We start from the raw sequence: 14223 nt of genomic DNA on the forward strand, positions 1-14223 counted from the left end.
GAGCTAATAGCCCTCACCCAAGCTCTCCGATGGGCCAAGGAAAAGGCGGTGAACATCTACATAGACAGCCGATACGCGTTCGCCACCACTCACATGCATGGGGCCATCTATCAGGAACGCAGCCTCCTAACCAGCTGGGGAAAGGACATTAAAAATGCCTCAGAAATACTAGAGCTTTTAACAGCCCTTTGGCTTCCCAGAGCAGTAGCCATAATCCACTGCAAAGGACATCAAACTTCAAATACACCCGAAGCAAAGGGAAATGCTTTCACCGACCAGATAGCCAAAGAAGTGGCCCTAAAACCAGTGGGGCCCCTCCAAGTCTTGCCCCTCCTACCACCCTGGGCACTAAAAGCTGTTCCAACTTACTCAGACTCTGACATTCGTCTAGGTCAAGAACTCCAAGCTAGAGAAGATCCAGAGGGGTGGAAAGTCCTCCCAGACTCTAGAATCCTCCTACCAGAGGCACTGGGAAGAGACTTAATTTTAAAAATGCATCAGAGTACACACCTGAGAGGGACAAAATTAGCTGAATTGCTAAAAACTGACTTCTACATACCTAAGCTTTTTCAGGTAGCAAAAGAGGTAAGCAGAAGATGTCACGTTTGCGCCCAAGTTAACCCAAGTCATGTAAGTACACATGCTACCCCCAGTCACCACCTAAGAGGTCAGCTCCCAGGAGAGCAATGGGAAATAGACTTTACAGAACTGCCTCCTGGACCAGGAGGATATAAGTACTTACTTGTGCTGGTGGACACCTTCTCGGGATGGGTTGAGGTCTACCCAACTCGGTCAGAGTCAGCTCAGGTAGTAGCTAAGAAATTATTGGCTGAAATTATCCCCCAGTTTGGCCTACTGGTAGCAATGTGGTCTGACAATGGTCCAGCTTTTATAGCCCAAGTTACCCAAAACTTGGTAAAAGAATTAGGAATCAAATGGAAGCTGCACTGCATCTACAGACCGCAAAGCTCAGGACAGGTAGAAAGAATGAATTGGACGCTTAAGGAAACCCTCACCCAACTTAAATTGGAGACTGGCGGAAATGGGGTGAGCCTCCTTCCATTTGCCTTACTTAAAGCTAGGTGTACTCCTTATGTAAAAGGTATTACTCCATATGAAGCCATGTTCGGCAGGCCACTCCTGCTCCTCCCCAAGTTAGGGGAGGAACAGCTCACCTCCCTGTCTAACTCTGAACTTCTCAAGTCCTTACAGGCCTTACACTACAGCTCCAAAAACATCCATCACATCGTCCGTGCCCACCACCTGAAACCTGACACCGCGGAAGAAGAAACCCCTACTGCTGAACCTGGTGATTTAGTGTGGATCAGGAAAAGGAATCCCTTCTCCCTCGAGGCATGCTGGGCTGGACCTTATCAGGTGATTCTAAGCACACCAACTGCCGTGAAAGTTGCAGGTAAAAGATTTTGGATACATCACTCACAAATTAAAAAGGCAGACTCCGACCAGAATGCAGAATGGTCTGTACAAAAAACATCAGATCCCCTAAAACTTCGGCTGCAGTGACGTATGCCATTATGCTGACTCTAGTAACAATACTAGCTGCCGAGAACCCCCATCAAGCCACTAATTATATGTGGCAGTTAACTTGCACCATTGATGGAACAGTGATCAGCCAAATTAACAGCCCTGGCAGCCCTAAATTTGTTTTTGACCTATGTAAACTCTTTGGGAAAACCTGGAATCTACCAGAAGCTATGAATACCTATTTGGAAGGGAGAAGGGCAGGGCTTAGGGGCTTCAGTTGTGGTAATTTAAACCTGGAACGAGGGCTATGGTATAGTCAACATTACATCTGTCCGCAAAAAAGTGCCTCAACGTGTGGGGGAGAGGATGATTATTTCTGTTACAGTTGGGGCTGTGAAACCATAGCCCTATGGAAAAATGTAGACCGTTTATTAAAGGTCACAAGTGAGACAAGGCCAGAAGCTCCTATTAAAGATTGTGCAATTGGGAGCTGTAACCCTGTTACTTTTAAATCACAGCAGTATTGGGAAGATTCCCAGTGGTTGGGGGGAAAAACATGGGGATTGTGCCTATATGTATCAGGATATGACCCTGGAGTGTTATTCACTATTCAAAAAAGAAAAATTCCTAAACCCTTAAATCCAATAGGCCCCCTGGACACCATCGACATCAAAATACCTGTAACAACTACTCCTTCCCCACTTACCCATCCTTACTCCACCACAAAGAGCCGCCCATTATCTCCAAAAGCAGCTCCCCTTCCTCCAACTCCAAACTCCCAACAAGAGTCTCTATTCAATACACTTAAACTCATGTTCAAATTCTTAAACCAAACTTCCCCCAACTTAACTAAAGACTGCTGGCTATGCCTAAACCCCAAACCAACCTATTATACAGGCCTAGGAGCTAACCATAGTATAGGAGTAACTAACAATGACATTCAAAATATCTCCCTATCAAATAGTCATCAAAACTCACACTATTGTCCCTGGGGCACTACCCCTAAGCTTACTTTAGGTGACTTTCAAGGACAAGGAACATGCTTCCAGTCCCCTCAATTCCCTCTATCTACTTCTCCTTACGTTAATTCTTGCGCCTCTGTAACCATTTTCAGCAACAGCCCTGTGGGTCATATCGGGCACTACTTAGTAGCGCCCAAAGGAACATGGTTTACCTGTACAATGGGGTTAACAGCGTGTTTGTACCCCCCCCACCTTCATGCAACCTAAGGCTCCAGGACTATGCATTCTCACCCATGTCCTTCCCCAAGTATATTACTACTGTGGTGAGGGAGGTAGGGAGCACTTCAGGCTAACTAACCTCAAATGAATCAAGTGAGGTGGACCAATACTAGTGCCAGTGCTCCTCGGGCTTGGGGTAGCTGGGGCAACAGCAGTAGGAACCACAGCACTCGTCACAGGGGACCAAAATTTTAAAAGCCTTAGTGCTCAGATTGACCAGGATCTAAAAACCTTAAAAGAGAGCATTACTAAATTTGAGGAGTCCTTAAGCTCATTAGCAGAAGTAGTGCTCCAGAATCGGAGGGGACTCTACATTGTATTCTTAAAGCAAGGAGGGCTTTGTCTAGCCTTAGGTGAAGCATGCTGTTTTTATACTAACCACTCAGGTGTAATTAAAGAAAGTTTAAGCCAACCCCGAAAGAGACTACAGGATAGAGAAGAGCAAAAGAAAAAGGAGGCAAATTGGTTTGAAAGTATGTTTTCTCAATCTCCATGGTTAACTACCTTAATATCAGCAATTGCCAGACCCCTGGCTCTTCTCATATTAGCCTTAATCATAGGCCCCTGTGTTATAAACAGTTTAGTTAAATTTGTCCAACGGCGTATTCAAAGCGTAAAGCTCATGGTTTTACAGTCCCAATATCAATACTTACCCTCAGAAGAAACAATGATTTGATTCTCCCTAAAAACCAGTGGGGAATGAAGTAGGCCCCCTCCCCTTAATCTGTAACAAGAGGGTCCCCTTCCCCGTCAACCAGCAACGACTGCAAAGTAAACATTAAGCCCTGAGAAGAAGGGAGTGAAACTGTACCGTTTTAGGGAGTGAGACTTGCGGATGTACACATTAGCCAAGTGTAACCATTTCAACAATTAACCATTGCGCCGACCTTGAGAAAATTTCTCAACCTTGTTAAAGATCTTAAGCAACCATTAAGTAACTGCCAACTCTGCTTCTGTCAAAATATCTTGCTTGCATTTTCAGAATGTGGTTTCTGCCTATATAAGTCTCAAGCACACTCAGATCAGGGCTGCTCACTAAATCCCCTGTGTGGAGTGACTGTGGGCAGTCGCCGACCAGCTAATAAAGGCTCTTTAAATTCTGTTTGACTGTCTCGTACTTTAACTCGCGGGCACCGTAACAAACGCATACAGCAACAAAATCACAGTAAGGTTTCCAAATTCTATAGTTGTTGCCTGAGTAAATTAAAGAGCTCTCTTGATGAATTCACTAATGGAGTTTCCGTAAGCCATTGAATGCCAAATATTTCCACTGCATCCTCTTCAAAGTTAGTTGGTAAAGGATCAATATTCAAAATTAGTCACTTGAGCGCTCCGCTGGAAAGGTAGGATTCGCCAGAAAAACTTCTTCTTCCTCTATTGTCAAAAACACAAGAAAAGCAAGGGGGTTTGCACCATTCTTTCCCCAGCTCCAGCTCCAAGCTGTCGGTCAGGAATGTTGATGCAGGAGAACAGTTATCCATTATTTACTTCATGTCCTGCCCACACTTCCAGGTCCTAGGATCTGCCCAGATCAGGCCCAACTAATAGCCGGTGAGTCTGTGTAATCCAAATCCGGAACAAGCAAAATTCCCCCAGCTGTTCTTCCACCTATAAAAAAGACCATGATTATTTATTTATTAATATAGAGTTGGTTTGGCTCACTAAACTTCATTCTCTTATATTGTGGCAATGGTAAGAATTATAATTCATTCTCTTTGATGGGAAGAGTCACTTACTTATTTGGATCCTCACTGGAAGTGGCTTAACCATTGCTCTTGAGACTTTCGTATTACCATGAAACCTCTTTCTCCACCTCTTTACCCCAAGCAGGAAGTCAGTGACTCCTATTCAACAATTTCACATCTAATATTGCATGAACTACTCTTGAAGCAATTGCCAATTTAAATTATACACATTCTGTTTAAGATGTTCAAGGGTAATAAATTACATCTATTGTAGAAAGATAAAGGAAAACATATTTTTATGTTCTGTGACTTTATATTGAAATGACAGTTACAAAAGAAATATTTATTGATACTTGATTTTTTGTAAAGGGAATCTATAATCTTTAAAGTGCTTTCTTATTTTTCAGATTAACAGAAATAGAAGGCAGTGCATTATAATACTCAAATATTTTTATTATGAATGATCTCTTTTATTGTTTTTCCCTGATGGATATTGCATTTTAAAATATATTTGCCTTTTAAATTGCATTGATTGGGAGTTTTTTTTTTCCTGTTTTAAAAATTAAATATCATATAGCCACCAATTAAATCTTTTGAGTGCTATAAAATAATGGCATGACAGGGAGTTGAAATAATTTCAGTTAAAATCAAGGAAGTTAATTTTTTACTTTGCTGTGTAGTCTTATTCTGATTTCCATTAACTATTTCTAAAATTTTGACAAGAACTTGGAGACCTCAAATACTACCTTTACCATTCATAGAGAGCCTGGACTCCTAAATTGAAGCCACTCTTATAAAGAAGTTTTATTTATTCTTTTATCATTACATCCTCCTTCCTTTAGAAAATATACAATGTTTTTCACTGATTTTGTTTTTTAGTCAAGAAGTAGAAGTATAAGTACTTGCTCAATTTCAGTTAACATGAAATTTCTAATTTTTAAAGTTCTTTCCTTTGGTGTTTTTAATGTCTCTAAATTCAAATTAACAGGATTTAACTTCATGGCTCTACATTAATAGCAAAGCATATGAGTGAAATGAAAGTACGAAGGATTTTACATGCTCAGGCCAGTAGCTTATCTATTGGAGCATGTGGGGTCCCTGGTGTGATGCAAAACCACTTGATTTCACTGTTGCTTCGAAAAGAAATACCACTATAAATGGTCTATGTAGCAATTTGATCATTTACAATTGAGGGGCCACTTTAAACCAGAGTAATGCACCCGAGAGAGTCATGGTTTCCACCAAAAAAATCACAACAGGTTTAGGCAATAGTTTCAAGCACCAGAGGGAACAACTTCTTCACAGAGAAAAGACTTAAATTGAAGTAGCATGTTTCACAGAGAACAAAAATGTCTCCTTAGAATGAACAAGCCAGTTGATTTTGCTAAAACCATGCCAGCTTCCTCCCAAAATAATGTGGCAAACTGACCTATTTTGCTTCTCCATGTCTTAAATCTTCACCATGGCATGCAATAACATTATGAGAAGTTTTTCAGTAATAGTAAAATTTAAAAAAGTACTTGTTATTTATTGGGCCAAACATTATTATATTTTATAATATATAATTATGGAACCAAACATATTGGTTACTATTCTACTATAAAGGGTATTATAGGCTAGGCCAAGAACACAGGAGTATTTTCACCTCCATGAACATATAGGGCAGTTGAGTCAGACTAAAGGACATGGCAGAAGAACTTAAGGAACTGCAGCCCCAGTACCCAAATGTATCACAATTCAAAAAGTATACAGCCAAAGTCGAGGTGAAAAAGAGGAAGTGAAATTCTTCCTGGGAGTTCAGTGGTGAGCAGATGTCCACAGCAACTGTTAACTGCATGGAAGTGGCCAAACAGTAAGCAATCAAAATACATCAGATAGAATGTATCACAAATTTAATAAGTGACCCATGTCAGTAGTTTCCAGTTCTGGATATGTACATTTCTTCCTTAATTAGCTGAATAGATTTGTGGGAAAAAATTGCTTACAAAATAAATTTCATAGTGATATTATGAGGTAGTGGAGAAAACATAAGATTTGGAATCAGATGCATTTGGACATCAGTCACACAAGTTGCACCCCTGAGGGCTGTGTAAATTGGGATATTTTATTTACTAACCCAAGCCTCAGGTTCATCATCTGTAAAAATGGGGCAAATAAAAATCTCAGGTTCCTGTAAAAACTACACATGAAATATATTTGTATGGTCCCTAAACATGCTATGATCTTGGTTAACGCTATTTTTCTTTCTCTCCCACCCCTTCTCTTTTTTTCTTTCCTTCTTCCCTTTCCTCTCTTCTTCCCTTCTTCTTCCAAAAAGACTCTAGTTTATTTTTGATAGCCAAATAAAATTTGTATTTATTTATTTTTTTTTCAGTAAATGAACTTTTAAAACAGGATCAGAGTGGTAGCTCATATTCTGGATTTATCATCCTTAAGGTGTTTAAATAGGAGGAGTTTTATCTCTTTGCTGATTGAGGATTTCAGATTTCCCTCTCCATTGCAAGCAATTTTCAATCTCCAATCATTCCCAAATCAAAATACTCCCTCTCCACTGGTATGCTTGTAACAAACGTTGTAATGCAAAATAGGCAGTTTTCAGACTTAGTAGAACAGGCTACCTCATTATTGATTACTTTATTTCACTATTCTGGAATGGCTACTTTTCCTCCTCTGAGAATGCGGTGTGTCTAAAATCAATGCCATGTTGTAGAAAAACTGGCAGTATTTTCAAATTCATTTTCTATTGAAACATAAAATAATGGCATGTCTTCTGATTGATGGCATCTTAGAGTCATGGAAAAGACAACGTAGGCCAGCCATCTTAGATTTTGCAAATTTTATTAACTTTAAAGTTTGATAATGTATAAAATCAATTGGAAATCTGTTTTTCAATTTAACCATTGGACATTCTCAAAATTTAGTTCACTTAAAATGAGATATATTTATATGCTTATAAAAGTAAGGTGCAGAGATATATATTCTATTTGTTTCATGACAAAATGTTTATTAATGGCATTTGAAAGCCAACATCAATTTTCATCTAATATTTGAAAGAAATCTTCCCTCTGCCTTTAAAATATTTGCAGAAACTATAAGTTTACTGTAAGTAAATGTGTTTTACTTACCTGTAGACACTTTGTATATGATTCCATTATTTTATAACCTACAAATGATTAAAGCATATGTTTATAACATATATTCCAGGAAAAAATGCTAGGTTATGAAATATGGTCCTAATAAATTAAATTAAATTAAATCAGCTATTTTAAAGAATCACTGAAACTATGGCCATAATTCTGTGGTCTATGTCTATGTATCAGTGTTGATCTGTGTGTGTATACAATTATGTTTCTTTATTTACTGTATACTTCTAACTACATTCTGTGTTGATTTTTAAGACATTTGTGTAAAATATTAGATATTTTTATTTCTCCATAATACCAAAATAATTGCATATTTATGATCAATGAAATCTTAAATTCAATGAAAAGATATAGAAAGGTCAGTAAAACTAGATGATAGCCCAGTAGATAGATATAGATGGATAAATTTTTTCATAAATGAGTGCCTATTACCCTCCCTTTTCCTTCTCATGAAGTTGATTACCCTTCTGGAATATATATTGTGGGAACATCTATTAAAAACCAATAATTACCTCAAAAAGCAGTTAAATTACTCCAAATTTCTATCTAAATGTACAAAGAATTCTGTTAGAATCTGTAAGGCACTTTTTTAATTCCAAAAGTGTTACCAGGGTCTTGATGATTTGGAGTGAAGTGAAATTATATAGTACAAGAATGCAGACTGTGATGAGAACATTAGTCATAATTATGTTAATCATTAATGTTATTTCCTTTTCATAGAACCCAAATATGAACTCAGAAATTTATTATTTTGTCTGTTGATAAGTAACTTACTTTTAATTTGATAATATCATATAAAAGTATTTCAATAATCATTATAAAATCCATAACTAATTTAATTGGCAGTGATCCCATTAAATATATTTATAATATTATTAAATACATATCATTTTAAAATAAAAGTAAAAATAAATTAATCAAAAGATTTTTGTCATTTTGTCTGTTATAATTCATTGTATTTGAGAATAGATTGGATTATTAAATAGGTATGTGTGTAAAGATTTAACTACATGAATATATATCCACTTTTAATGCTGAAAAAGTTGGAAAGAGATTTAAATGTCTACTGCTATCGCAGATTAAGTAAATACATTAGAGCTCATTCATTTGACAGAGTACACTGCTGTTAAAAATGAGATTGTTAAAACAAATAACAAAATTGTTCCTATCTATTAACATAGAAAAGAATCAGTATCTCTTAAATAATGTTATTACAATACTACAAAATTATCCATATTTTTGGAAATGCAGAAAATTATTATATTTCAATTTTTTTCAAAATACGTATACTTCTGAATTTCTATTGTGAACATACCTAGCTGTTAATCAATAAAAATAAGGAAAAAAAATATAGATTACACCATAGTCAACAGAACTTTAATAATATGGGCAGCTGGGAGATAAGAATAAAGATTTAAGACAAATGATTTTTTCCTCTCATGTATATTCTTCCCCAGCTTGTGAAAAGAAAGCATAAATGCATCATTTGGCTGATGATTAACTGTGTTTAACTTTGCGCAAGCAAAGAGAGGATAGACCTTGTTCATGTACAAACACAGCTCTCTCTACATGTAGACATTCCTTGGGTGAACTGCAGATCTTATATGATTCGCTGCTATCTCTCTCTTAAGAACAGACTCAAATTAGCTTTGGAACTTTCCTTTGCTCTTATAGAAAGTCATTCACAAAGAAGTTGGTGCGTATTACATCATTGGTATTTGAACTGGCGGCAGTGACTGATCTGAGAGCAGGGCTTTCTTCCTGACCTTTGATGTCCTTTCAGAAGATAAGTTAAAGCCCAGGCCTCATGGCATCAGGTTTTAATTTCATATTGTGGAAATGAATTGCATACTCAGTACTAGGGCAGATTGTGTCTGTCTGTAACCAATCATATGAAGTGGTTGGTGTAATTGTTTAAGTCAAATGATCAGGAAAAAATTATAATTTGTCAGCATCATTATGTTTCTGGTAATTTGCCTCACTCATAATAAGTGTTTAGGAAATTTCTGATTGGAGATCAGGTTTTGATTACCTTTGACAATAGACTCTTTTCCCACATGTACTATGGGAAAACACTGGTTAACAGCATATGGGTACTGTTTCTCCCACTGCTTATAGGAATATGTAGCAATGCTACAGTTTTAGCAACTATTAGAAAACAAAGTGCTGAGATCAAAACAAATAGGATGTGAAATTTTTACAATATGCAGATCATAAATGCCTTACACTTGATGTTTCTGACATATATGTATGTAAAAATTTAAAGGAATGCCATAATATTTTAAAAATAACAAGAAATCTTGGAAATTGCAATTTGAAGTTGATTTATTCTGAACAGCGGTGCAAAGCTCTGTTTTAGGAAAAATTAAGAGCATATGTACCAGGAATCAGCTCTAATTTGCAATGAATTGCCTCAGTAAAACCACTCATATCAGTATTGTTAATCTTAATGGTTACAAGTGACCCATGTTTTAATAATACAGACCATCAGCTAAGTACAAATCTTTTTCTAATTAAGAATGTTTGACCACAAGAGGGAGTTCCTTGCCAACTGTTTACTTATCCTCAACAGAGATTATGGCCTAAAGTTACAAAGAAAAATGCCTTCAAATATATTTAGTTCCCTCAGTGTTTTTAGGCTGAGAAAATGATGACAATCTATTTAAATTTAGGCCTTCATGAATTTCAAGAATGAAATATAATTTACACTATGAAATTCTCAGGCTAACATAGCAATCATTTTTCGGAAATGAAACGATGTGCCATGTTTTTGGAAGTGGCTTCTAAATTTGCACCTGCAAAATTGCAGTATACCAATTTATGCACAAAACCTACATTGACACACCAAGGAGCCTTGGAGGGCATAGATTATGCTACTGCAGGCCAATTTGTTTAATTTCCCTGAGTAAAGAAAGCTCAGTCTACATAATTTAATGAACATGATTAGGCTGAATTTGGTTGCATTAATGAATACAGTTATGGATAAATATAACTTTCAAACTAAAAAAATAAATTTACACCTTTAAGGAGAAAAATAATGAATGCTCCAACTAGTGGACTTCATGGAGTACAAATTATGGCTATTTTCCTCTTGGTTAGGCGCATAAATCACTAACTCGACCTTATATTAGAAAGCAAAAAATATTTCCCACCTCATCGCTATTTGATTTAAAATTGTATGTAACTCAGTATCATCCTAGTAAAATGTGCACTGACACAATTTTGAACGAGTATCAACATAATTAGGAAATGCTATTAGTTATGCACTATTGTTCCATGCTTCGTTTTCACTGGGTAGTGAAAAAAGATAAAAAGGTAGTATTGTTTTATAACTTGTGAATGATTCCCCTACGAACACAATTTCTGTTGTGATTATTCCCAAAGTGTTACATAAGAGCATCTAGAAGATATACCCACAAGCATCCTTCCTCATCTTACGATGAGAGCAGGAATTGTCTCCATGTCAAAGCACAAGGACCCTTTGAGATAGGTAGTCTAGCAATATATACTGAGATAATTAATAAGTGTAACAGGAATAAAGGCAGTAATTTTGGCAAAACTTATTTGGAGAAAATGGTGGCATCTCACGTGTTCCTGTTGGGACATAGAAGACAAAAATACCAATACTAGTAATTATTTTTGCTGTTCCCCTCCATCCCCATGGTTCTTGGGATTGTGTTATTTTAAATAATTTTTTAACACATTTTACCACTTGAAGTCATGCATTTTCAGGAGCTGTTCTTTTCACAGTAACTTGAACTGACAAGTAGGAAACCACACCTCTTTGATGACCCAAGCAATCCTGCAGCTCACCAAAAGGCTTCTCCCCACCTGCTCCAGCACAAACACAGTGAGGAATGAAAGGACAGAGCATGTTTACATATATTCAGGAATAAGCATCCAAGTAGAATAATATACATGACACTATGAAAGCACACATACACATGCTAATTTATAGACCGAAATATGTTTGAAATGAATATTCTTTGCCAATGCAAAGATGACCAATCATTCTTTGTCTCAGACCAAAGCCAAGATGACATTAACTTGGAGAATTGGAAATTGTATCTCATTTTGTTTTCCCACAAGTGGTTGTTGGATATACGGTGCTATGCTCTGTGGAATAGGAAGGTGAGCATTTTCCCTCTTCCCTTCCTTCTTTCTTCCTTTCTCTTATTGCTCTCCCCTCCTCTCTTTCTCTCTTTCTCTCTCTCACACACACAAGGCATACATGTGGTCTTCTTTTCTTCATTTTAGTTACAAATACTGAAATTCTCAGGGAATATTGAAATATGCCTAGCATTAAAATTAGGTGAAAACATCTGGATGTTTTGGTCTCTATAATGTAAAAGATTCAGATATTTGAAAATATGCTTAGTGATTGATGTGTGTGTGTGTGTGTGTGTGCAATCTTTTGCTTTACCACTGGATGTCATGAAGGCAAAACCTTCTTCACATATGATTATTATGAAGCCTAACTGATCCCCAAATTCACTTCAAGAACTTTTGCATTTTGAACATTTATTTTGGTAGGTCCTTCACACTATCTACGTGTGCATTTTAAGAAATGAGTTAAAGAATCATGCCAATCATCTGGAAGAGAGCTAAAAGATCAACAAGTACAACTCCCAAGTTTAACAGAGTGGACACTGGAGATCCAGAGAGTCTCAGAGTGATGTGCTCAAGGGACCATTTGCCAGCCCTTTCAGTGTCAGGCCAGACTCAAAAACTTTTAACTTCCTAGTCCAGGGTTCCTGTTTTTATATCAGAGGAAGAAATCATCCTTTCATTATAGTAAAAAGACTGAAAGGGAAAAGTATACTAGCTTTAATACTTGCACTAAGGATTTCATGTTTATATAAACTTTTAAGAAGGGATCGTGTGTTATTCTGTTATTTCCAGGAATATCTTAGGTTTTTACCTTATTGATTCATTGTAATTATTCTTAGTGCTATTCATGCCTTCACTGTTGTGTTTAAGACATTAATGCATTTCAGTTCCTCAAGACAAATTTACAAATGAACAGAGTAAACAAATTTCCTTAATCAATATGAATCCCCAAATAAGGACAGCATTCAACTTTCCAACAGTCTGCTCCAAACCAGGTAAGGTGAAACAGTTTTTTAGACTCAAAATATGTTGCATAAAATTCTAATAAGTCATTCAAAAGAAGGTGGGTTAAAACATGTCAAAATATCCACATGCTGCCACTGGACTGAGGGCTTAAGGTAAAACTGCAAAAAGCTATCTTTAATAAACTTTTGGGTGCTCAGCAGGACAAGCAAGGCTGGGATTACAGATAATGATACTTGCTGGAATGGCAGGGAGGCAGATGAGAAAGCAATTGGCTTCCCTTGGCTTTGTAAAAGCATATAGGGAAGAAACTTACATTCAGGAGAACATGATACTAGATAATGATACACCTGAAAATCCAAATATTTCTTCATTTTTCTTTTAAGTTGATTTGAGACAGCTAATTTAAATTTAAATATAATATCAGAATACTTGGAAGTTGGAGATCACATTGTAGTCTCTCTCACATTGGCCCCTTCTTTTTTCCATTTCATATTTCCATTCTATTTCAATTCTTATTATTTTAATATATTAGTGTGTTGATATTGGAGTTCTGACACTGTTTCCTAAGTGACTGCCCTGCCATCAGTATCTGCCCAAACTATTCTAGGGAAGCCAGACAGATTTTCTCACTGGGCTAATGTGATTCTGTTACCTTCTTATTCAGAAACATACTGTTTTGGTTTGCTAAAGCTGCCAGAATGCAATATACCAGAAATGGGTTGGCTTTTACAGTGGGGGTTTATTAGCTTATAAGTTTACTGTTCTGAGGCTGTGAAAAATGTCCAAATTAAGGCATCAACAGGATGATACCTTCTTCCTGAAGACCAGCTACCAGGGATCCTCAGCCCCTCTGTCACATGGACAGGCATGTGTTGACATCTACTGGTTCTTCTCTCCTGGGTTTTGTCGCCTTCAGCTTCTGGCTTCAGTGGCTTCCTCTCTCAGCTTCTGTGTGGGTCATTGTCTCTGAGCTTCTCTGGCTTTCTTAGTTTCTCTGGGTGTTTTTTTGTTTGTTTGTTTTTTCTGTTTTCTGTGTGTTCTTTATCCTCTTATGAAGGAGTCTAGTAAAAGAATTAAGATCCACCTTAAATGAGGTGGGTTACATCGCAACAGAAATAACCAAATCAAAGGGTACCACCCACAATAGTTCTACGCTCACAGGAATAAATTAAAAGAACACGACTTTTTCTGGGGTACATAACAGCTTCAACTGCTACAGATACAGAGACTCTCCATTTCATATTCAATACAAACAAATTTCAATATTGGCCTTTAAAATTTCCTAGAAGATATCAGCCTATTCTTCTTTTTAACTGACACTATTCCCACGTGAAGCATTCCATGAAGTGTTGTGTCTTATTGGACTCGTAACACGGAAATAACTTCCCTCAGCCAGGAAAACCCCACATTTTGCTTACAGAAATCTGTCTATTATTTAAGGTTCACATTAACTATCCTATGTTCTGTATGTCTTTCCTCGCATCTGTCATGAAGGGATCTCTTACTGCTCATCTCCCGATAGCAACTAATTCGTACTACTGGAATAGCTTTTATGCTAGAATTACAGATATTTGCATTTAAGTGTTACCTCCC

The sequence above is a fragment of the Choloepus didactylus genome, chromosome 13 (assembly GCF_015220235.1).
Source record: "Choloepus didactylus isolate mChoDid1 chromosome 13, mChoDid1.pri, whole genome shotgun sequence".
Taxonomy (NCBI): domain Eukaryota; kingdom Metazoa; phylum Chordata; class Mammalia; order Pilosa; family Megalonychidae; genus Choloepus; species Choloepus didactylus.